Source organism: Schistocerca nitens, chromosome 5 (genome assembly GCF_023898315.1).
Source record: "Schistocerca nitens isolate TAMUIC-IGC-003100 chromosome 5, iqSchNite1.1, whole genome shotgun sequence".
In the NCBI taxonomy this organism is placed as follows: Eukaryota; Metazoa; Arthropoda; class Insecta; order Orthoptera; family Acrididae; genus Schistocerca; species Schistocerca nitens.
In genome coordinates, this window is record NC_064618.1 from 242915379 (window position 1) to 242940339 (window position 24961).

At 43.9% G+C, this 24961-nt stretch overlaps 1 protein-coding gene and 1 pseudogene across 1 annotated transcript in view; one reads left to right on the forward strand and one right to left on the reverse strand.

Moving 5' to 3' along the window:
• Positions 1 to 24961, forward strand: part of LOC126259775 (serine protease snake-like) — a 254997-nt gene that overhangs the window by 68501 nt on the left and 161535 nt on the right. The gene's annotated exons all lie outside the window — the stretch shown is intronic.
• On the reverse strand, positions 9235 to 9352 carry LOC126261152 (5S ribosomal RNA; annotated as a pseudogene).

Below are 24961 nucleotides of genomic sequence, written 5' to 3' on the forward strand. Positions count from 1 at the left end.
GCGTTAAAAATATTTAAATATGTAGGATAAATGAACTTCGGTTTGGCAGTACATGGGCTGCCCTCTCAAGGCTTGTTAGTGAACCATTTGGAACCACTGGTTGCCATGGTGAAGTTGGACACCGTTCCAAAGATGAGGCAGCAGGCTTCTTTCCACTGAAGTTGCAAAGTCGATAGGCCAACTAGTGGTTGCCATGGTGAAGACAAACGCCAGTGCAAAGATGTGGCACCAGGCTTCTTTCTAACGAAGTTGTTGCGAAAGTGAAATGGCGAAGACTGTCACGTTAGACGATGTATTATTGAGCAGCAACATGTCTTTATTGAAAAGACAATAGCAGTTTAATAAGCTAAGTTTAGTGTGTGTTTATTTTTATTTCATGACAATGTTCTTTTAACTAAGAAATTTTACATTGTTATTCGGCTTATAACTCATTGGTTAGTAATGACATCATGCCGTCAGAAGTGGGCGGAGCCTCCATTATATATAGTAAGACGTGCACTGGTTTATCCATTAGTGCTTTTCCAGCAGAAAGAGGTTCCTACTCAATGGTAATTCATCGTTTTATAGCTTTATAACTTTATATATTTTCTTTAATGTATGTATCCCTCTAATTAAGGCTTTGTATACGACTTGTAGGTCTGAAGATTACCACAGTAGTGGTCGAAACCGGTCACCTTAATAAATAAATCGTGATCAAGACTGTTTTTAATAGCAAAAAAGTATGATTATGCTACTCTATAACAGCTCAGATTGTAGGAGTCTGAGGCAAGCCGATGACGGGACGGCTTCGTCCATTGGAAGCAGAAGCAGAATCCGCTCTGTAAACGGAACTGCCGTGCCTGTCCCCTGCGGCCGTATTTCGTAACCGCTGCGTGGCTGTGGCGTCTCGCAGTTGCAGGAGGCGTGGCACAAGTCTCGCCCGTATCGGCGCCGTCTGTGATGCTGCGTGTACATGCTGCATCTTTGCGGGTGGTCGACTGCTGGTGTGACGTCATCGACGATTGATGACAGCACAGTCCTGTTCAGGCGTCATCATAGAACGAGGAGATCCGGAGGCTTGTCCGCTCTGGAATGCAGGATAGGCGGAGATCTGTGACAGTGCTGGTGCAACCACACGTGATTTGGAACACTCCGATCACCACACTTTACTGAATGCAGAGCTCAGCAGTAGGCAATCCCCACGTTGACCCAACGACATCATCAGTTGCGATTGCAGCAAGCAAGGGATCATCGAGATTGGAAACGTGTCACCTAATGGAATGAATCACCTTCCTTATTACACCGTTTCGACGGTGATGGCCAGATATATCGTCATCAAGGCGAACGGTGGCTCGAAGCATGCACCGCTCCATGGAGGCAGGCTGGTGTGGCGAGGCACATTTACCTGGGCATCCATGGGACCAGTGATAGTAACTGAATGCACCACGAGAGCTGTCGACTGTGTGAACATTATTGCGAACAACGTGCATCCCTTCAGGCTTTTGTCTTCGCCGACGAAATCTTCCAATAGCATCTTCCGTGTCACAAGGCCAGAACCGCGTTGCTATGGATTAAGGAGAATAATGTCGTACCTATCAAAGTAGCCTGTTTTCAATACGACGGAACACACCTGGGACGCTATTGGGCGCCAGGTCTCCGCTAATCAACCACCAGGAATTAAGTGACCTGTGCGTGAATATCTGGCGGCATACACTTCCGGAAATCAGCCATGCAAATTCACTGAGGTTTTCTTGCAAAAGGTTTTATTTAATTGTATGGCTAGGCCCCCCCCCCCCCCCCCCGTCGGGCAGACCGTTTGCCGGGTGCCGGTCTTTCAATTTGACGCCACTTCGGCGACCTGCAGTCGATGAGGGTGATGAGATGATAATGAGGACAGTCCAACACCCAGTCCCTTGGCGGAGAAAATTCCCCGACCCAGCCGGGAATCGAATCCGGACCCAGAGGATTGACAATCCATCACGCTGCCCATTCAGCTACCGGCGGCGGACTTCCAAAAGGTGGACCCCAGTGATACGACGCTTATTAATTTTGAGCTTGAAACTCTTTGCAGAAGAATCTGAGAAATATTCTAAAACAGAAAGGCAAGTCAGCCACAATAGCCGGCCGGTGTGGCCGAGCGGTTCTAGGCGCTTCAGTCTGGAACCGCGCGACCGCTATGTTCGCTGGTTCGAATCCTGCCTCGGGCATGGATGTGTGTGATGTCCTTAGGTTAGTTAGGTTTAAGTAGTTCTAAGTCTTAGGGGACTGATGACCTCAGATGTTAAGTCCCGTGGTGCTCAGAGCCAGCCAGCCACAGTAGGCTGTTGCGTTGTAAACACGCCCAAGCAGGCTGCGTCGGTGTACAAGTATTAAACTTCTCGACTGTTTATTTGTCTGCAGTACGGAACAAATCGTCTATCGGCTGATCAACTCTGTCTCAGCATTCATTGCATGCAGACATGTACACCAATGAGGAGAAATTAGACATGCTTCCTGCAGCACGGTTAATGTCGGCAAGGTTAATGTCAAAGAAATGCTATCCAAATTGTAAAGCGGTATAGGGACGTTTATCCTGATCGCCACAGTCGAAAATCAACGCCGGCTACGTCAGGTACAACGCAAACGACCACGAGCGTGAACGTATGGCACGATAGCTTAGGAAATTCCACTGTGGGACCTCTCATCATCCCAAGAGGGTTAAAAGGACATGCGTTCGTAAGCTTTCCTATGAACGTTCTACCTGTCCTCCTAGAAGAGGTACCACTGGATAAGCGACAGTCTACGTGGCTTCAACACGACAGCTGCCCAGCTCAATCATTGTAATGCAGTTACTGTCTGAAAGGTTTCCTAACCGTTGGATAGGATGGAATGCTACATTGTATTGGCTGACAAGGTACCCTGATTTGACACCTGTTGATTGCTTTCTATGCGAAACATTGCAAGATGCAATCTGCCGTGAAGCCCTCAACTACGCCAGACGATATGCGCCGTCGTATCGCCACAGCACGCTAATGCATATCATTCAATCTACTGTCATCTCTTTTACTGTCTCTCGAACGGCTATTGCAGACGTGCCTTGCAGTCGATGGTAATCAATTTGAGCACCTATTTAAGTTAAAGTGTACAACTGCGTTTCATTAAGAAAAGTATCTATTCTTTTCTTTTTATAATCCAAGAAAGTTAATACAGTAATTTTTTTTTCGTAAATAGGGAAGTTTATCATTATGGAGTATAACGACCGACGTTTCTGTTCCGCTTTGACACGTAAGCAGCAAAAAAATGTGTGTGAAATCTTATGGGACTTAATTGCTAAGGTTATCAGTCCTTAAGCTTACACACTACTTAACCTAAATTATCCTAAGGACAAACACACACACCCATGCCCGAGGGAGGGCTCGAATCTCCGCTGAGACCAGCCGCACAGTCCATGACTGCAGCGCCTAAGACCGCTCGGCTAATCCCGATCGGCGGTAAGCAGCAACGGGGGATTGAAATGGAAAACTGTAGTGCTTTCCATAAAAACCTGGAAACACGCACACATTTGAAATAGTTTTCCTATGCCCCAGCTGATACGCCAGAGGCTAACAATGCCGTAGTTCTGTATGCAAAAATAATAGCCGACCGTACATCTCCGTATGTCATATAGGAAATGAGTTTTTTTCTTAATAAACCTGTTTCCTTCATAAGCGTAGGCCTAAGTACCCTGGAATCTCTGCTTGTCGCTATTTACACCGCAATAACCGTCTCCGGCTGGATTTCTGTCCAGTTTTACTACATTTCTTGGATTCTTTTGTGAAAGGTTTCAACGTCAATATTAACAAGCGATTTATCTCTGTAATCGTCCTTCCAAGCGCTATTGAATGCAGTTGTGAAATTTATACGGTTCCACTAAAAAAAAAAAGGTAATAGCTTCAGTATCTCAGTCGATACAAGAGCTAAGACTTATAGTACTATCATTTGCCAAAAACCTCGTTTCCATATCTGGAACCGTTCACGAAATAAAAATGCTGTTACGTCTTTATATGTATGTAGGATGAATATTAGTAAAATCGGCAAACGGCCGGGACGGATTACTGACGGGAAACGGAGGAAAAAAGATCCTATGAACATACGTCCCGAAATGCATCGTTGCCATGGTAGACGGCGCTGACGATTGTAGGTTCCTCTGACCACGTGCGGTGTGTTCCTTGTGTGTTGCAGGCTGTGTGATTGTCGCAGCGTACTGTAAACACCAGAATGGTCCGGTATTCATGTCGGGAAGAAGCCGAAATGTTGTTTGTGTACGGCCAAGCAGATTGCAACTGTCGAGAGGCAGCACGGCCATACCAAAACAAGTACCCTCAGAGACACCAGCCATATCACATAACATTTCAAGCTCTTTTTGGGCGTTTACGTGATCATGGGTCCTTTCAGACAGACGAACATGCAGGGAGGCAGCTGATTGTGGTTATACCAGATTTGGAGGACCGTGTCCTACATGATACTGAGACGATGCTGGTACAAGTGCGAGGCAAGTGGCCCGCCAACATGGTGTAAGCCAAAGTACGACTATGTGTATCCTATATGACAAGTGCTACTATCCCTATCGCCAGCAATCCCATGGAGGCTGTGTGATGTGGATGCGATGCAGCTCTGTACTGGGGCAGTTTGTCTGTTTTATTAATTTCCATATGTATAGAGCTTTCGACGAATGGCGACAGAATTCTTTTTTTTTTACAAATAACTCGCAGAAACACATAAATAACGACAGTTTAATTCTTGTCGACTCGGTCTTCAAGTGAATGAAGGATCATCCGGCCTGTACCACAGTCTTACAGTCTTTCTTCAGTCCTGTGATCCAAGCAGCCGCCTATTTTTCATTTAAAGAACTTGTGAACATACATGAAGGATATTGCTACTCCAACAAGTTTGCCAAACTTCGCATACACCAGAACTGCACAGTGCCTTCTATTTATGATGTGTTGTGTGTTCTAGTCACAGCGAGTGCGTCCCGAAGAATTCTCAAAATAAAGTGCTTGAGACCCTACAAACATCTTAACGTTTCTGCTTCGAAACATCTGCTTATAAGCTAGCGCAAAAAACGTTTGATTGCTCTCTCCTGGAACTTACACACATCTTGTTTCATCGGCACCAGATCACAGTGGATCTACTGGAATAATGTAGCTGTCGTTTGGCGATTCTCCAACGTTTACTCGTGACTCACAAAAACTCTCCACTCACTTTTGCCTCTGCTCTCCAGAGGAATTTTTCATTCACATTGGTGACTGGAAATTACATGCTCCAATAACAACAAAACTATAGCGCCCGTGAAACATAGCCTCGAATAAGTTATGTAACAGAGTTGCTAATGGTTGATTACATCCCATATTTCAGTCGCCACATGACAGGCTTTTGCCGGTCATGGTGAACTGCTCTAACCACAGTCGAAGGTCTAAGCCGTTCTGTTCATTATCATTAGAACTTATCTCTCTTTTTGTATTCATTAATATACGTTGCAGTCCTCTTTCTTGTCGCCGCTTCTCCCTCCTTCTTCATCACATGACGACGAATACAGTTTTTTTCTCGCATTGCTTTATGTCATGGAAAACTTGTACTCTTAATTATTTCTTTCCTGAAAGAGAACTTGTCCTCAAAAATGGCTCTGAGCACTATGGGACTTAACATCTGTGGTCATTAGTCCCCTAGAACTTAGAACTACTTAAACCTAACTAACCTAAGGACATCACACACATCCATGCCCGAGGCAGGATTCGAACCTGCAACCGTAGCAGTCGCGCGGTTCCGGACTGCGCGCCTAGAACCGCTAGACCACCGCGGCCGGCAGAACTTGTCCTCGCATAGGCCTTATCCATTCGTCATATTAACACTTCGCAATTAGATGACTTGAACCTCAAGGGTCACTATCAAACACACATCACCAAGATACTTACCGAGCGAGGTCGCGCAGTGGTTAGCACACTGGACTCACATTCGGGAGGACGATGGTACAAACACGCGTCTGACTATCCTGATTTAGGTTTTTCGTGATTTCCCTAAATCGCTTCAGGCAAATGCCGGGATGGTTCCATTGTAAGAGCACGGCCTACTTCCTTCCCCCATCCTTCCCTAATCCGATGGGACCGATTCCCTCGCTGTTTGGTCCCCTTCCCCAAAACCAACCAACCAACATAGTTATATATTGCTTAACAAGCACAGACGTTTAACAAATATTTGTCTCGGAATTGAAGCTTAACTCGTCAGTGGAGAATCTGAAGAACAGAAAAGACAAAATTCTCAGACTTAGTAAAGTTGGCAGCGCAGAAAAATCAAAAGAAAGATAAATTCCAATTTTTAGAAAACTAACATCAGACATAAATATAAGGTTCTTACGTTTTAAAAAATTCGACAACGATGTCATTAGAAACAAAGTACAAGATTGGACTGTGATTAGATGGGAAGGAAATTGGTAGTGTTCCTTTCAAAGAAACTGTTCCGGAATTTGCCTTGGGTGATTTAGCATAACTATGGGACCTAAACTTCGATGGTTTTGAAGGGATTTGAACCGCATTTCTCTAAATGCGAGTCCACTCTGTTATAGCTGCATCACCTCACTCGGCCGCAGAAAGACCTGCAGAAGATCGATGGGTGTAGGGGTGACGGTTGACTCTGAACATAAATAAATATAACATATTCTATATTTCCATATACATCTACAGGATTACTCTCCAAATGACACTTCAGTGCTTGGCAGGGAGTTATTTCTTCGAATCACCTTCAGACTATTGCCCTGCCGTTCCACTCTCTAACAGCGCGTTGGAAAAATGAACACTTGAATCTCACTGTACGAGCTCTAATATCTCTTATTTTATTACGACGATCATTTCTCCCTATGTAGGCTGATGACAATAATATATTTTCGCATTCAGAGGAGAAAGTTGGTGGTTGAAATTCCGTGAAAGATCTCGGAGCAACGAAAAACGCCTTTGCTTTAATGATAGCCGCCCCAACTCGCTCACCACATCCGTGACATTCTGTCCCCTGTTTCGCGATAGCACAAAACGAACCGAGCGAGGTAGTACAGTGGTTTGGGCACAGGTCTTGCATTCGGGAGGAGGGAGGTTCAAACCCGCGTCCGGTCATCCAGATTTAGGTTTTCCGTGGTTCCCCTAAATCGCTTAAGGCAAATGCCGGGATGGTTCCTTTGAAAGGGCACGGCTGATTTCCTTCTCCCTCATTCCCTAATCTGGGTTTGTGCTTCATCTCTAATGACCTCATTGTCGACGAGGTGTTAGACTCTAATCTCCTCCTCCGACTAATGACCTTAGCAGTTAAGTCCCATAAGATTTCACACATTGTCCTCCTCCAATACAAAACGAGTTCTCCTTCTTTGAACATTTTCGATATCCTGCTCAGTCCTATATGGTGCGGATTACGTATCGCAAATCAACATTTCAGCAAAGGACGGACAAGCGTAGCGTAGACTGTCTCTTTAGTAGACTTGTTGTATCTTCTAAGTTTTCTACCAATGAAACGCAGTCTTTAGTTTGCCTTCCTCACAACATTGCCTATGTGATCGTTCCCATTTAAGTCGTTCGTAATTGTAATTGCGAGGCATTCATTTGAACTGAAGCCCTTTAAATTTGTGTGATTTGTCGTGTAACTGAAATTTGACGGATTTCTTTTCGAACTTACGTGGATCACCTCACAATTTTTCTTATTCAGAGACTGTTGCCACTTTTCGCACCATGCAGATGTCGTGTCTAAGTTATTTTGCAGTCGGTTTTGATATTCTGATGACTTTACTAGAAGCTAAATAACGTTTTCTTCTGCAAACAATCTAAAAAGACTGTTCAGATTGTCTTCTAAATCGTTTACATAGTTTAGAAACAGCAGATGACATATAACATTGCATTGGGCAACGCCAGATAGCGCTTCTGTTTTACTCGATCATTTTCCGTCATTTACTACGTACTGTGACCTTTGTGACAGGAACCACGAATCCAGGCGCACAACCGAAACGATACTCCATAGACACTCAATCTGAAGTCTCTTGTGAGGAATGGTGTTAAAAGGTTTCTGAAAACTAGAAATATGAAAAGTGTTTGAGATGCCCTGTCGATAGCACTCATTACTTCATGCGAATAAAGAGCCAGATGTGCTTCACGAGAACGATAATTTCTGAATCCGTGCCGACTGTGTGTCAGTAGACCGTTTTCTTCGAGGTAATTCATAGTGTTTGATCACAGTATACTTCCAACATACTACTGCTAATCGAAGTCATTAATATGGGTCCGTAATTGATCGGATTGCTTCTATTTACTTTCTTGAGTATTGATGTAACCTGTGCAACTTTCCAGTCTTTAGATACGGATCTTCCGTCGAGTGAGCGGTTGTAGATTGCGCGTAAATAGGCGAACTGATCGTTTTCTGTTTGATTACGCTGTTGGTGAAAAATCGCTGGTGTCAGTAAGAGCAATACAACACGTGGGAGTAACCGTTCGTAGCGACCTAAAGTGGAATGGCCACATACAACAAATTGTAGGAAAAGCGGACGTCAGGCTGAGATCCCTTGGAAGAGTTCAAAGAAATTTCGTTCATCCACGAAAGAATTGGTTTAGAAAACATTTTTTCGGTCGGTTCTTGAGCAGTGTTCATCAGTCTGGTACCTATTCCAAGTACGATTAACGGAAGAGATAGAGAAGACACAAACAGTGACACGTTTAGTCACAAGGTTGTTTAGTTAGCGCTAGAGCTTTACGGAGATGCTCTACAAATTCCACTGGCAGTCGCTACATGAAAGGTGTTACTGCTGGAATGCCTAGAGCGTACATTAGGGGATGTGTTAAGCAAGATATTTCTTACGACATATGTCTTGGACCGAAAGAAGAACAAATGTGTCCATTATTGAACAACTCGACATCTCCAGGCGCCTTTCTTTTCGAGTCACCGAAAAAATTCTCCAGTTCTTTAGCTATATTGTGAGAAGAGATGGAAAAAACCGAGAGAAAATAATCTTGCAAGGAAAGAACGAGGGCACGAGCCGAAGAGGAAGAACCAGCGAGCAGATAAAAAAAAGCACTCCGTCTTCAGGCCACGAGTGGCCAACCGGGATCATCCGACCGCCGTGTCATCCTCAGTGGAGGGTGCGAATAGGAGGCCCGTGGGGTCAGCACATCGCTCTCCCGGTCGTTATGATGGTATTCTTGACCGAAGCCGCTACTATTCGGTCGAGTAGCTCCCCAATTGGCATCACGAGGCTGAGTGCACCGCGAAAAATGGCAACAGCACATGGCGGCCTGGATGGTCACCCACCCAAGTGCTGACCACGCCCGACAGCGCTTAACTTCGGTGATCTCACGGGAACCGGTGTATCCACTGCGGCAAGTCCGTTGCAGCGAGCAGATGGATAGATCAAATCAAGGAGACCTCCGGCCTACCTCTTCAGCAGGCACTAAGAGAAGCTGGCAACCGTCCGGGATGGAGGTGCTTGGTCCATGGGGTCACGACGCTTCAGCATTGAGCACAACGACTTATGATGATGATGATTTCTTGCGAAATGATCGCGACGGTCCAGTCACACTAATATGGCACCAACTATGACCGACGTCAACGTGTAATAATGACTGACAGAAGGCAGCTGGTAGCATCAGCGGTTGAAGGTATATAAAGCGTGTACAGAGGGGAGGGGGCGGGTGGACACTGAAAACACTGCGATGTTGTCTTAATGTAGAAGAGGAGCGATTTATCTGACGTACAAAAGGGCTTGATCATTGGCCTTAGGGCCAAAAGTGGAACTATTTCTGAAATAGCTGAGTTCGTAAACTGCTCACGTGCCACTGTGGTTAAAGTATACTGTGCATGGCAAAATGGCGTTGTCCAAAACCACCATCGAGGCAACTGTGACGCTCCACGGGCCATGACGGGGGTGAACGCCGGCTTTGAAGATGTGTACCGGCGTTTTGACGTGCAAGTGTAGAGTAAGTGACGCCCAGATGAACCCAGGGGCTACCAACAATGTCTCCTCAACGAGCGTTCAGCGAACGTGGCAGTGTATGGGCCTCTGCAACAGACGCCTGGTTCGTGCACCCATGCTGACTACTGCTCATCGGCGACGACGGCTGGAATTTGCACGACAGTACCGCCACTAGACGACCCTTTATCGAACAGATAGCCATTGGCGTGAAACGTCTGAAAACAAGTACACTGCAACAAATTGCCCCCCTACTAACAGCTGTGTACCGCAAGTCTCTAGAGGAACGGAAGGTTCCAAATGATTGGAAAAGAGCACAGGTAGCCCCAGTCTTCAAGAAGGGTCGTCGAACAGATGCGCAAAACTATAGGCCTATATCTCTGACGTCGATCTGTTGTAGAATTTTAGAACATGTTTTTTTCTCGCGTATCATGTCATTTCTGGAAACCCAGAGTCTACTCTGTAGGAATCAACATGGATTCCGGAATCAGCGATCGTGTGAGACCCAACTCGCTTTATTTGTTCATGAGACCCAGAAAATATTAGATACAGGCTCCCAGGTAGATGCCATTTTCCTTGACTTCCGGAAGGCGTTCGATACAGTTCCGCACTGTCGCCTGATAAACAATGTAAGAACCTACGGAATATCAGAACAGCTGTGTGGCTGGATTGAAGAGTTTTTAGCAAACAGAACACAGCATGTTGTTCTCAATGGAGAGACGTCTACAGATTCTCAATGGAGAGACGTCTACAGACTTTAAAGTAACCTCTGGCGTGCCACAGGGGAGTGTAATGGGACCATTGCTTTTGACAATATATATAAATGAAGCAGGCAAAAAGGAATACAAACGTCTCAAAAATGAGATCGACAGGAAGTGCAAAATGGCTAAGCAGGGATGGCTAGAGGACAAATGTAAAGATGTACAGGCTTATCTCACTAGGGGTAAGATAGATACTGCCTACAGGAAAATTAAAGAGACCTTTGGAGAAAAGAGAACCACTTGTATGAATATCAAGAGCTCAGATGGAAACCCAGTTCTAAGCAAAGAAGGGAAAGCAGAAAGGTGGAAGGAGTATATAGAGGATCTATACAAGGGCGATGTTCTTGAGGACAATATTATGGAAATGGAAGAGGATGTAGATGAAGATGAAATGGCAGATATGATACTACGTGAAGAGTTTGACAGAGCACTAAAAGACCTGAGTCGAAACAAGGCCCCGGTAGTAGATAACATTCCATTAGAACTACTGACGGCCTTCGCAGAACCAGTCCTGACAAAACTCTTCCACCTTGTGAGCAAGATGTATGAGACAGGCGAAATACCCTCAGACTTCAAGAAGAATATAATAATTCCAATCCCAAGGAAATCAGGTGTTGACAGATGTGAAAATTACCGAACTATCAGTTTAATATGTCATGGCTGCAATATACTAACGCGAATTCTTTACAGACGAATGGAAAAACTAGTAGAAGCCGACCTCGGGGAAGATCAGTTTGGATTCCGTAGAAATATTGGAACACGTGAGGCAATACTGACCGTACGACTTATCTTGGAAGCTAGATTAAGGAAAGGCAAACCTACGTTTCTAGCATTTGTAGACTTAGAGAAAGCTTTTGACAATGTTGACTGGAATACTCTCTTTCATATTCTGGAGGTGGCAGTGGTAAAATACAGGAAACGATAGGCTATTTACAATTTGTACAGAAACCAAATGGCAGTTATAAGAGTCGAGGGGCATGAAAGGGAACCAGTGGTTGGGAAGGGAGTGAGACAGGGTTGTAGCCTATCCCCGATGTTATTCAATCTGTATATTGAGCAAGCAGTGAAGGAAACAAAACAAAAATTCGGAGTAGGTATGAAAATCCATGGAGAAGAAATAAAAACCTTGAGGTTCCCTGATGACATTGTAATTCTGTCAGAGACAGCAAAGGACTTGGAAGAGCAGTTGAACGGAATGGATAGTGTCTTGAAAGGATGATATAAGATGAACATCAACAAAAGCAAAACGAGGATAATGGAATGTAGTCGAATTAAGTCGGGTGATGCTGAGGGTATTAGATTAGGAAATGAGACACTTAAAGTAGTAAAGGAGTTTTGCTATTTGGGGAGCAAAATAAGTGATGATGGTCGAAGTAGAGAGGATATAAAATGTAGACTGGCAATGGCAAGGAAATCGTTTCTGAAGAAGAGAAATTTGTTAACATCGAGTATAGATCTAAGTGTCAGGAAGTCGTTTCTGAAAGTATTTGTGTGGAGTGTAGCCATGTATGGAAGTGAAACATGGACGATAAATAGTTTGGACAAGAAGAGAATAGAAGCTTTCGAAATGTGGTGCTACAGAAGAATGCTGAAGACTAGATGGGTAGATCACATAACTAATGAGGAGTTATTGAATAGGATTGGGGAGAAGAGAAGTTTGTGGCACAACTTGACTAGAAGAAGGGATCGATTGGTAGGACATGTTCTGAGGCATCAAGGGATCACTAATTTAGCATTGGAGGGCAGCGTGGAGGGTAAAAATCGTAGAGGGAGACCGAGAGATGAATACACCAAGCAGATTCAGAAGGATGTAGGTTGCAATAGGTACTGGGAGATGAAGAAGCTTGCAAAGCATAGAGTAGCATGGAGAGCTGCATCAAACCAGTCTCAGGACTGAAGACCACAACAACAACAACATAAATGACCTAGTAGAGAGTGTCAGAAGTTCCATGCGGCTTTTCGAGGATGATGCTGTAGTATACAGAGAAGTTGCAGCATTAGAAAATTGCAGCGAAATGCAGGAAGATCTGCAGCGGATAGGCACTTGGTGCAGGGAGTGGCAACTGACCCTTAACATAGACAAATGTAATGTATTGCGAATATATAGAAAGAAGGATCCTTTATTGTATGATTATATTATAGCGGAACAAACACTGGTAGCAGTCACTTCTCTAAAATACCTGGGAGTATGCGTACGGAACGAACGATCTGAAGTGGAATGATCATACAAAATTAATTGTTGGCAAGGCGGGTGCCAGGTTGAGATTTATTGGGAGAGTCCTTAGAAAATATAGTCCATCAACAAAGGAGGTGGCTTAAAAAGCATTCGTTCGATCTATACTTGAGTGTTGCTCATCAGTTTGGGATCCGTACCAGGTCGGGTTGACAGAGGAGATAGAGAAGATTCAAAGAAGAGCGGCGCGTTTCTTCACAGGGTTATTTGGTAAGCGTGATAGCGTTACGTAGATATTTAGCAAACTCAAGGGGCAGACTCTCCAAGAGAGGCGCTCTGCATAGCGGTGTAGCTTGCTGTCCAGGTTTCGAGAGGGTGCGTTTCTGGAAGAGGTTTCGAATATATTGCTTCCCTCTACTTATACCTCCTGAGGAGATCACGAATGTAAAATTCGAGCGCGCACGGAGGCTTTCCGGCAGTCGTTCTTCCCGCGAGCCATACGCGAGTGGAACAGGAAAGGGAGGTAATGACAGTGGCACGTAAAGTGCCCTCCGCCACACACCGTTGGGTGGCTTGCGGAGTATAAATGTAGATGTAGATGTAGAATCGTCGGAAGGGTAGAGGCCTTAGGAGGAAGCGCTATGGTCTGGGGAGTGTTTTCGTGTCATTCCGTGGGTGATCTCGTCAATCTGGTAGACACAGTGGATCAACATAATGATGAATCTATCCTTGGGTATCATGTCCACCCCTGCATGAAGTTTGTTTTTCCTCGGCTCGATGGCATCTACGAGCAGGACAATGGAACGTGTCACTCAACTTGCAGTGTACGTGCGTATTTAAATGAGCGCCAGCATGAGTTTACCTTACTCCCCTGGCCACCAAACACTCAGAATTTCCACCCAATCTAAAATCTGTGGGATCACGTCGATCGGGTTGTGCACGCCATGCTTCCTCAACTAGGAAATCTAGCGTAGCGAGGCACGGCACTGGAGTCGCCTTGGCCCCGCATCCCATTTCTCTTCCTGTACGTCTTGTAGCGGTTAGCGCTGCAAAAGGTAGTTTATTGAGTCCTTTGAATGTCCTCACTTTAATGTGACTGCAAAGCGTATTTTTTCAGGTACGACATATCAGATCGAAACCACTCATTGATTGTTAAATGCCGTAGAGCTACCAGATTAATGCCTACGTTTCATCCGCTCCTCCAAATAGCCCCAGCCTCTTTAATGTAGGATTAAGAGTGGATGATTTAGCCGGCTATTGGAGAGTACCTGAGTGTTCGTCAAACCAGGAACGTACGCGCGCAGTCTTGTGATCATGGCTTTTGCCATCACGAAAATCTCCACAGCAAACCCATCACAAAGATGTAAAAGAAAGGGCAGCACTTGGTCAGCTAGTACATTGAAATAAAAATCCTGGTTCATTTTAAGATACCTGACACACCGCATTTTCTGTCACATCTCCTCGTCGATCCGTGTTACGAGGTATTTTTAATAAATACAGCAACACAGTTTTTTTTCTGCATGAAGGTTGGTTTTATTCAGCATTCCAATACACCATATTATTCTCCACTCCTTTCGCTACAAAAACGTATTTTTCAACATAATTTACGTTCATTGCGACGGCCATAAGTCACATTGCTGGAAGGACCTATTTGCTCGCATGGTGCAACTCTATTTGTGGACATTCCGCATCATGAATCTCCCCATCATGCTCGTACTGCTTCCTGCAGAGTGCAGCCCTCACTGAGCCAAACAGATGGAAATGGAAAGGTACGAATGGTAGGATGGATGAGGAAGAACAGTCCAGTGAAGTTCCATTACGATGACGACAGACGCCTCGCCCAACGACTCGTCGTGCTTTTGTGCACTGCCTTGTCTTCGTAGACATTATGCAACCGTCTGTGAATATCTGCGATGCTCTGGTTTTCCGCCAAAAGAAACTGAATGACCGCTCTCTCCTTGGAACGCACTTCTGTTACAGACGCCATTTGGAAGGCTACGTACAGCACCGCCATCTATCGTTGATTACATATCATATAACCGCCAGGTGCGCACACACACACACACACACACAAAACAAAAAACCAAAATCACTTCATTGCAATGCCTTACGTCATCGATGGAATGTCACGTGCCCCTGGTAACCTACGCCTTCTGCAACGTTCCAAATCGACCAACTTGCTCTTTTAAGTGGATGATTAATACACTACTGGCCATAAAAATTGCTACTCCACGAAGATGACGTGCTACAGACGCGAAATTTAACCGACAGGAAGAAGATGCTGTGATATGCAAATGATTAGCTTTTCAGAGTATTCACACAAGGTTGGCGCCGGTGGCGACACCTACAACGTGCTGACATGAGGAAAGTTTCCAACCGATTTCTCATACACAAACATCAGTTGACCGGCGTTGCCTGGTGAAACGTTGTTGTGATGCCTCATGTAAGGAGGAGAAATGCGTACCATCACGTTTCCGACTTTGATAAAGGTCAGATTGTAGCCTATCGCGATTGCGGTTTATCGTATCGCGACATTGCTGCTCGCGTTGGTCGAGATCCAATGACTTTTAGCAGAATATGGAATCGGTGGGTTCAGGACGGTAATACGGAACGTCGTGCTGGATCCCAACGACCTCGTATCACCAGCAGTCGAGATGACAGGCATCTTATCCCCATGGCTGTAGCGGATCATGCAGCCACGTCTCGATCCCTGAGTCAACTGACGGGGACGTTTGCAAGACAACAACCATCTGCACGAACAGTTCGACGACGTTTGCAGCAGCATCGACTATCAGCTCTGAGACCATGGCTGCGGTTACCCTTGGCGCTGCATCACAGACAGGAGCGCCTGCGATGGTGTACTCAACGACGAACCTGGGTGTACGACTGGCAAAACGTCATTTTTTCCTATGAATCCAGGTTCTATTTACAGCATCATGATGGTCGCATCCGTGTTTGGCGACATCGCGGTGAACGCACATTGGAAGCGTGTATTCGTCATCGCCATACTGGCGTATCACCCGGCGTGATGGTATGGGGTGCCATTGGTTACACGTCTCGGTCACCTCTTGTTCGCACTCACGGCACTTTGAACAGAGGACGTTACATTTCAGATATGTTACGACCCGTGGCTCTACCCTTCATTCGATCCCTGCGAAACCTTACATTTCAGCAGGATAATTCACGACCACATGTTGCAGGTCCTGTACAGGTCTTTCTGGATACAGAAAATATTCGACTGCTGCCCTGGCCAGCACATTCTCCAGATCTCTCACCAATTGAAAACGTCTCGTCAATGGTGGCCGAGCACCTGCCTCGTCACAATACGCCAGTCACTACTCTTGATGAAGTGTGGTATCGTGTTGAAGCTGCATGGGCAGCTGCACCTGTACACGCCATCCAAGCTATGTTTGACTCAATGCCCAGGCGTATCGAGGCCGTTATTACGGCCAGAGGTGGTTGTTCTGGTACTGATTTCTCAGGATCTGTGCACCCAAATTGTGTGAAAATGTAATCACATGTCAGTTCTAGGATAATATATTTGTCCAATGAATACCCGTTTATCATCTACATTTCTTCTTGGTGTAGTAATTTTAATGGCCAGTAGTGTAGTACTGGATAAAACAACTTGATGGCTTTTATTCTATAGAAAGCGTAGTTGTTAAATGTGGGCGAGAGCCGCGGACAGTGCAGCAAATGTCGACAGGCGAGTGGAGTATGGGATACGATGCGGCTCTTGTGTCGCCGGCTTAGGTCGTGTGCCGTGTGTGGAAAGCTGCCTGCCTTGGCAGGTGTCAGGTTGCACAAGGCTTCGTAACGGCGGTCAGCTGGTCTGCAGTTCGAATCCGGGCGTGCCTCCCATTGAGCGCTCTCTGTAAACACTGTTTTTATGACTAGAGCTCGGATTTTAATAAACTTCGCCCGAACAGGCCATGAAGGTCCAACGGTACCGACCGGCTGTCGAGTCATCCTCAGCCCACAGGCGTTACTGGATGCAGGTATTTGGGGGTTGTGGGGGGGGGGGGGGGGGAGCATGTGGTTAGCACATTGCTCTCCCTGCCTTATGTCAGTTTACGAGACCCGAGCCGCTACTTCTCAATCAGGCAGCTCTTCAGTTTGCCTCATAGTGGCTGAACGCACCGCGCGGATTTTAATGACGCGCGGATCCACGTATTGTAGTGTGGAAAAATGTATTTTTATTGCTCATATGAAGTTTATTAGTTTAGACAAGAAGAGAATAGAAGCTTTCGATATGTGGTGCTACAGAAGAATGTTGAAGATTAGATGGGTGGATCACACAACTAATGAGGAGGTATTGAATAGAATTGGAGAGAAGAGAAGTTTGTGGCACAACTTGACTAGAAGAAGGGATCGGTTGGTAGGGCATATTCTGCAGTCTCTGGACTGAAGACAACAACAAACAACATGAAGTTTATTAACACCGTTTGTAGTAATAGGTCGTATTTTGACAAATTTTGCCAAAAATAGCATATATTTGTCGTATTTATAAGGACAAAAGATTAAAGCATGAAAAATGTTATGGCGGATATATGGCTGAGGAGCAGAGGGATGGGTTTGTTACACTGTCACGGTCGAGCTAAATTTATTTATTTAAATGTAGTAAGAGCAGTAGATTGTAGCTAAACTTCTGACGTATCTTCGTCTTCTGCAGCGAGGGCGTAACTGCACGAACGCACAATCAGCTTCTAATGAATTCTGATTACTATTTTGTTTTGTGGTTTTGTTTCTGATGAAAGTCTTTGTGTGTGAATGCAGCTTGCCGCTAACTTGGTGTAATGTTTGTCTGTACAGAAGTGTATCTGTCGTCTTTATCGTTCCTTCACTCTCACACCTGAATCAGTACAGTAAAGTCAGGGCTTCGTGTATTATGATTGGCTGATCCGTAAAAGGACAGACAAACAATTATACTACTGGAGGATTCTAAGTAATTTCTAGAATTACATTCACTCTCTCTCTCTCTCTCTCTCTCTAATTTATATGTGTACAATGCAAATATAAATTACTTGAGATCAGCCTGGTCGAATGTCTGGTAGAGCCCTTCGTCTTAATATTCAGCGGCTGTCTTGCTAGAAAAAATCTTTACATTTGTTATTATTATTATTAAGCTCTGCATTCAGTTGGGAAAATCGATCGTTTGAACAATTCGTTCAGTTTACGACAGATCTAATATTTCAGATGTGGACGAAGCCTTTTTGGACGATTTATAAAACTCATAGATTGCAGGTTCTCTTCGTCACAGCTGAAACTTCCCGATTAATTACAGGGCCTAGACAATCATCAATGATTCCGACAGAGAACTCATTCTTCATTCACTCTGTAATAAAATGGTCACAAACCTTATTTCTGATGAAAGATGTATATTGAATCCTTTTTAATTACAGGTTCCGTTTCCGTGTATTTTAAGTCTCAGGAAATTTACTTTTTTATAGGTTTATCATTTCTTTATCTATCCCGCTATCGGCACAAATTTCCCTTGTTCGCTTTAGTGCGAAGAAGAGTACCTAAACTTCTTTAGGAATCCAAAAATCCTCCCACCGATATTTCCGAAACTGTTCCTTTCTCTCTCTCTCTCTAAACTATAATAACCATGGAGCATACATATCTGTACCTCTGTTGTTCCAGAGAATAAAAGTACTAGCAAAATACCTTGGCGTCGACGAGCTGTCGGCGCATATCTTACTAGAAAATCTGATCAAATACTTTTCAAACGTAAATAAATGTGGATGATTTGATTGATCACTATTAATTAGTGCGTGGTAGAGGGTAATTTTCCGTGGGGATATTACAATGCCCCACGCAGCGAGCGAAGTTTGTGAGCTCAATTTTGATTCACCGAACACACTTCGCGAGCTATCTATTAGCGTGGATAACCCGGTAGTGATGACTGTCAGTCCTCCGACTGAAAAAGAATATTCTGTTTGAGACAGACGAAGAAAAGAAATGTGGAAAACAGAAGAAATGAAGAGACAGGTACCGCGACTGTATTGCTTTTACGTGCATCTCGGTGTTATGTTTGCTGTGCACAACCAAGGAAGATGATCTTTCATGAACTGTTGTCAGGGTCTACCCATTCGGGAACTTTCTTAAGCAGGGAAACCTTGGAAAACCTCTTAAGCTTAGACCCCCAGCCTACGGTACATAGAAGATAGGAAAGCCTATAGAAGAACAAAAATAATTTTGAAATTTATCTCTAAAGAAAAGATAGGGATCAATTTGTATCACGATTTGGAGAAGGGTAGTTTGTGCCTCTAGCAAAAAAAACTTTTTACAATAAATAACGTGAATTTGCGTTTTACAATCTTGCTCCTAGTACAATATCTTGCGGTGCTAAACTCCCCCAGGTCTTGCATGTCCCCGACGTCCACATTTGTAGTCGGTCTTCTACGCGGCCCCCTTTGTAGTTGATCTTCTACGCGGCCCACAATGGGAAGAGTAGAAGGAACAGGGATACTCGAATTCACATGCAACATTCATTCCAAACGAATTAGCAGTGACCAAAAGGAAGACTCTTCCTGTAAGAGAACTGATTAGGTTGCACCATCCAAGATTCTCCTTTTTGAAAGCAAAATCCTTATGGCTTCATGGATCCTTTTTGTTACGACGTATTTCAATGAATTCAACTCTTAATTAATGATGTTGCCAAAAGCATCATCCGATTTACTCTCGTTTGAATACTCCTTTTGACTTTGCCTCCCCACTTGTACTTAGAAGTCCAAACGCTTTAACAAATTTTCTATGACTGATTTGTTCTTCGTAATTTAAAGGATTCATGTAACTTACTATAGATTTTGAATTCAAATCATCGAATAATGGAAAGTGTAGTTCATTTTATACCCAGACATCATCCATATTCCCTTAATAAGTCATATAATTTAGCTATCCTCAAAACTTTTTATTCTAAACACATATATTTCTTCGCTTTAGTGCTGAAATGTAAAAATTATTAGCATTGAGGAATGCGGATTCGCTTCTTTCATTTACTCTCTGATTCATACTGCGTTCATCCATGCTCATCTATGGAAATGGATTTTTCAAACAGAATTCCCAAACGAACACAAATCATTAAACAACTATTAATTCTATGAATATTACTTTTTTTTATTATTCATTAATAAATTAAAAACTCTTAACTTCTAATTATAACACCTATTCCTTTTAAAGTTCAACATGAATCAGTTTATCCTCGCGTTTGGTGCGAGTCTCTTATAAAGCATATCTGTGTCGTCTCTATCGATTTTATTTCTCGCGCCGACGTCAACTGTTTTGCGCGGGAAATTGTTTTTGCGGCGTTAACCGTCACTCACGATTCACTACCACAACACATCCCTTCACACGTTTACCCATCTAAGCGTTCACACGAGATTATATATGAATATTCACTTTAAACCTTTTTTTGATTATTCAGCGTCATTTGCAGGAAACATTTCATTCTTCTCGCAGGTCAGTCAGATACTTTATACATCTTGATCACATTAGCAAAGCTAAAGTTCTATGTTCTCTCAAACCACAGGTGAAGCCTATCTCCACTATCCTTTTTACAACACTCAATAGTAATAATTAGTCACTATTTCTATATTCTATGTCATTGATTAACTATTTCACTTTAAAGGTTTTTAACACTACACACACACAGTTTATTGTTATATTTTTTACGAGCGTTCATCTCTGTCACTCGGAACACCATTCCTCCCTATCTTCTAATCTTCATTATATCTTTTTAAGTCGTCATGAGGAAATAACCCTTTTATTTTGTTCGATCCCGTGTATGCTTTTGGCGCGACCAACAATAGTGAGCAGTAGGGGCTTGTAGAGGGTTCGATCAAACCCCATTTCAACATGCGATCTATTTCTTTTTGAACTTGAGCCTTTAACCTCCAGGAAACAGGATAGAAAGTTCGACAATATGTTTCGTGCGGCTTAACGTAGAGATGGCATATGTATCCTTTAATCACTCCTGGCCTTTCATCAAACACGTTTTCATAAACTAATAATAATTCTTTGAGCTGCTTCTTCTGATCTTCAGTGATGCAGTCGGATTCATTTAACTTCTCATACACTAATTGACCGAAATCTCCTTTGACTTGGAACTCATTATTTGCGTGCTGTTTAGAATTCTGTGCAGTCCTGATTACTTGCACACTGATCCCACTATTATATTTTCTGGTAAGGCTTTCTTTTTTCAACAAGTCCAACTCAATTTCTTGTTTATTTATATTTAACCAAATTTTTCCTGTTTTAAAATCTATTCTGCATCCGTATTGACGTAGGCTGTCGACTCCGATAATGCAGTCTACCACCAAATTTTTCACAACAAGGAATGTGCTTAATATTGCTACATTTCCTACTTCTACACTAAGTAGTGACTGCACTTTTACATTCGCCGATCGAGCCCCAACGGCGCCTATTATTCTGCAATTTTGAACTGGAAAAATTGGTACTCTTCTTATATTTCTGATCTTGTTGAATAGAGCCTCCGAAATAACATTTGTGGTTGCAGCTGTGTCTAAAACCGCCGTTATAGGTACAGTCTCCAAAATAACTTGCACTTCGGCTACTGCCACCTGTTCCTTATCTTCATCTTTGGGTTCTAAGTCTTCGGTCAATTCATCTGCCAGTAATCGTCCATCATTGTACGTTAGCATTGGTACACATATCCTGTTGCCCCTCAACCTCTTGTTGACCGCTCCTCCGGGGCACGAGTGGGTCCTTACAAGTTTGTTGGATTTTGATTCGCCTGGTGGTTGACATCGTCCGTTACTTCGGTAATTACCGGTTGATTCGTAGATGTCCGTCCCCACTGATGTTGGTTGTTGGAGTTTATTCCCCCCGGTTGATTCCACTTTCTATTTCCGTTATTATTCCAAGCTTGCGGTCTAAAATTCCTTTCGTTTCCCCATACGGGATTGTATCTTTTCCCATTCCTGTTATTCCTTGGATAGCCCCTCGCAAGACTATTGCCGGTATTATTGTTGAGATTTTGAGGGGTTTCTCCACTATTTATCGATCTCTGTGCGTTCCCTTGCCTACCATTTGCCGGAAGTTCTATCTCCCTATATTGGAATCTGTTATTACGGGCTTTCTGGCTGTTCTCTTCTATAATGTCTATATGATATAACGTCGTGAGGAACGACTCCAGGTCTTTATCGTTGCCGTAAATTAATTGATTCCGGATGCTAGTTGGTAATCTTGCCTTAAGTATGTTTATTATGTCTGGCAAAGGCATAGGTCTGTCCCAATATCTTGTTTTATTTATATATTTTTCAAAATACTTCCTAAGGCTTCCTTTCGAAAAAGAGAAAGGCTCTGGGTAGAGCACTTCCTGCCTTAGGCGTTCCTGTACCCCTTCTGACCAGAATTTTGCTAAGAACGCTTTTTCAAAATCTTCATAGGTCGAGCAAACAGAAGTCATGTCCGAGGCCCAGATCGCCCCCGAATCTTGTATATACCCAGTAACGAAACTGATCTTCTGCCACTCCGACCAACTTCTGGGTAGCACTCCTCTAAAACTTCGAATAAAAACAATCGGATGGACCCCCCTTTTGTCAGTGTTAAAAATCTGAAATTGCCGATGCTTTATCATTTTTTCTTCTGCATGACAAAGGCTTTCATAATCTCCATCCGCTAAAACGTCACGCGAACAACTAGCTCGTGGCAATTTGATATTCGAGTTACTTACACATGTCGGTATTGTGTGCGAATGTGCAGTAACTGACTCTATAGTCGTTGACAACTTCTGCTGTTGGCCTGTATTCATTTGTTCTGAGCCTTGTTGTGAAACGCGTATCGACTCTTCGATCGTTTGTTTCCATTGCTCGAATTCAGCACCTAACTGCTGTCGCACTTCCTCAAGTCCTTTCGCAAACAAATTCTCTTCCTGTTTGCCGCACAGACTCTGGAATGCTGCTTTAACATTTTGGTCAACGTTTTCACACATTAGCCTTTTGTTTTCTAATGTGATTTCGGATAATTTACCCGTTAATACATTAATCTGGTGGTCAATAACGTCTTGACGTTCTGTCAGATGTTCCACACTTTCCTTTAGGTTCGTCTGCGTACGTGCCAATTCAGGGAGTTGCGCAATTGCACATGACATGGCATCTTGCTTTTGTACTAACTGCGGAACCATTTCCACCTGTTCGCGTACTGTATCTATCTTAATAGCCACGTACTCCTTCATTTCTACACGAACGCGTTGAGTAGATTCCTCACATTGAGCTTTAACCAATTCGATTTGTGCAGTTAATTTTCGTTCCGTCTCTTCGGCCTGATCTTTTAGTTCCTTTGTCTTTTCCTCTATCCGCTGCTCTAATTCGGAAAAACTTTCATGTAACTGCTGCTTAATCTCAGCTTTCAAATTTTCCTGCCCTTCAGTAACTGAGGCTAATTTCCTGTTAATGTCGGTTTTCAAATTTTCTGCCCTTCAGTGACTGAAGCTAATTTTGTATTCAAATGGTTTTGCCCTTCAGTAACTGATGCTAATTTCGCGTTAATGTCGGTTTTCAAATTTTCCTGCCTTTCAGTAACTGAGGCTAATTTTGTGTTCATATTATTCATGGTCTCAGTTAACATTTGCATCTGCCTCATTATAATTACTAATGGATCTAATCCATGTTGCATCCCTGCTGTTACATCTCCAGCCGTGTCTACCGGGCGTTCTATTGCGCTATCTGTAGCGATCGGTTCAACAACACTTCTTACTACCTCATTATCATCGGTGCTCACAGCTGAAGGCTGTTGCGTGTTGCTCTGCTCTGCTTGACTCATCTTAAACATTGCCCTAGTTAAAACCATATAAATGTTCTACAGTCAATATATATATATATATTGTTGAGTGGTACTTAAGTAAATAAATTAGTGAAATCAAAGTGAACTATAAATTAGAATATAGATGAAAAACTTGGTTTAGTTTAGAGAGTTACATACTCGCAAACAGCGGGCCGAGCAGCAGAACAGAAGAGACAATGACCATGAAGTCAGCGAGTTCCACATAAGCGGGCGCTGTCGATTCAGCCGTCAGGGCATCGCCCGACCGGCTCACGTGTTTCTCAGTTGTCGTATGTGAGCAAAGGCCCTCGCCTACATCCCAAGAGCCAATGACCGACGTAAAGAAGATTCTTCGAGAAGCTATTCAACGTGACAGAAGAGGCAATGACCGGCTCACGTGTTTCTCAGTCGTCACATGTGATCAAAGGACCTCACCTACATTCCAAGAGCCAACGACCGACGTTAAGAAGATTCTTCGAGAAGCTTTTCAACGTGACAGACGAGGCAATGACCGTGAAGTCGTTCACCTCCAGTAAACTGAAGTGAATAAATACGCGAGACGCAGTGGGCCAGACAGATGAAGTCGGAGGAAGTTAGATGAAGACGGAGACGGAGACGGAGACGAAGACGAGAGACGAAGGAAGAAAAGAAGAGTAGCAGTAGTTTTCAGTCAGTTTCGGTGCTGAAGACCGTCATGCAAGAAGAGTCTGCATCATGCACAGACGAACCAAGTCCGCCGCTGTAATGGAATAGCAAGCAGCCGCCGTAGCGCCAGAAGACAGAAGTTAAAAGGTATTTGAAGTCTGGTTTTACATACCCGGGGGACTCGTGAGGACGGGAAGGAGACGGCCTCACATCACTAGTCACCTGTGAGCTGGGATGAAGACCTGACAGCCGAAGACTGGCAAGCGGGAGTCCGTGGTTCGAGTCCGGGACACTGGCCTTCCCCCGCCGCGCCGCTCCGCTGGTCGACGCACAACACACGCGGCCGCATAGAGAAGAGAAACACTGGGACGCCACTCCCAAGGTATCATCCGATGCACGATTTCGCTCGCAATAATTAAACGGGCCACCTCGCGCTGCGCTTCTCCAGTCAACTGAGCGAGACAGAATGCTTTAGAATGCTCATCCTGACAATTGACAGCATCAAAAGAGAAAACCCAGTTACATTTAGTAGCAGAAGTGCTACATTTAGTAACACAACTGTTACATTTGATGTCTGAAGCCGTTATAGTTGTTACAATATATATCTCTCTTCACACAAGAATACTTTCGTATAGTACCTATACGGTTAAATGCAACTAGAGCAGTTCA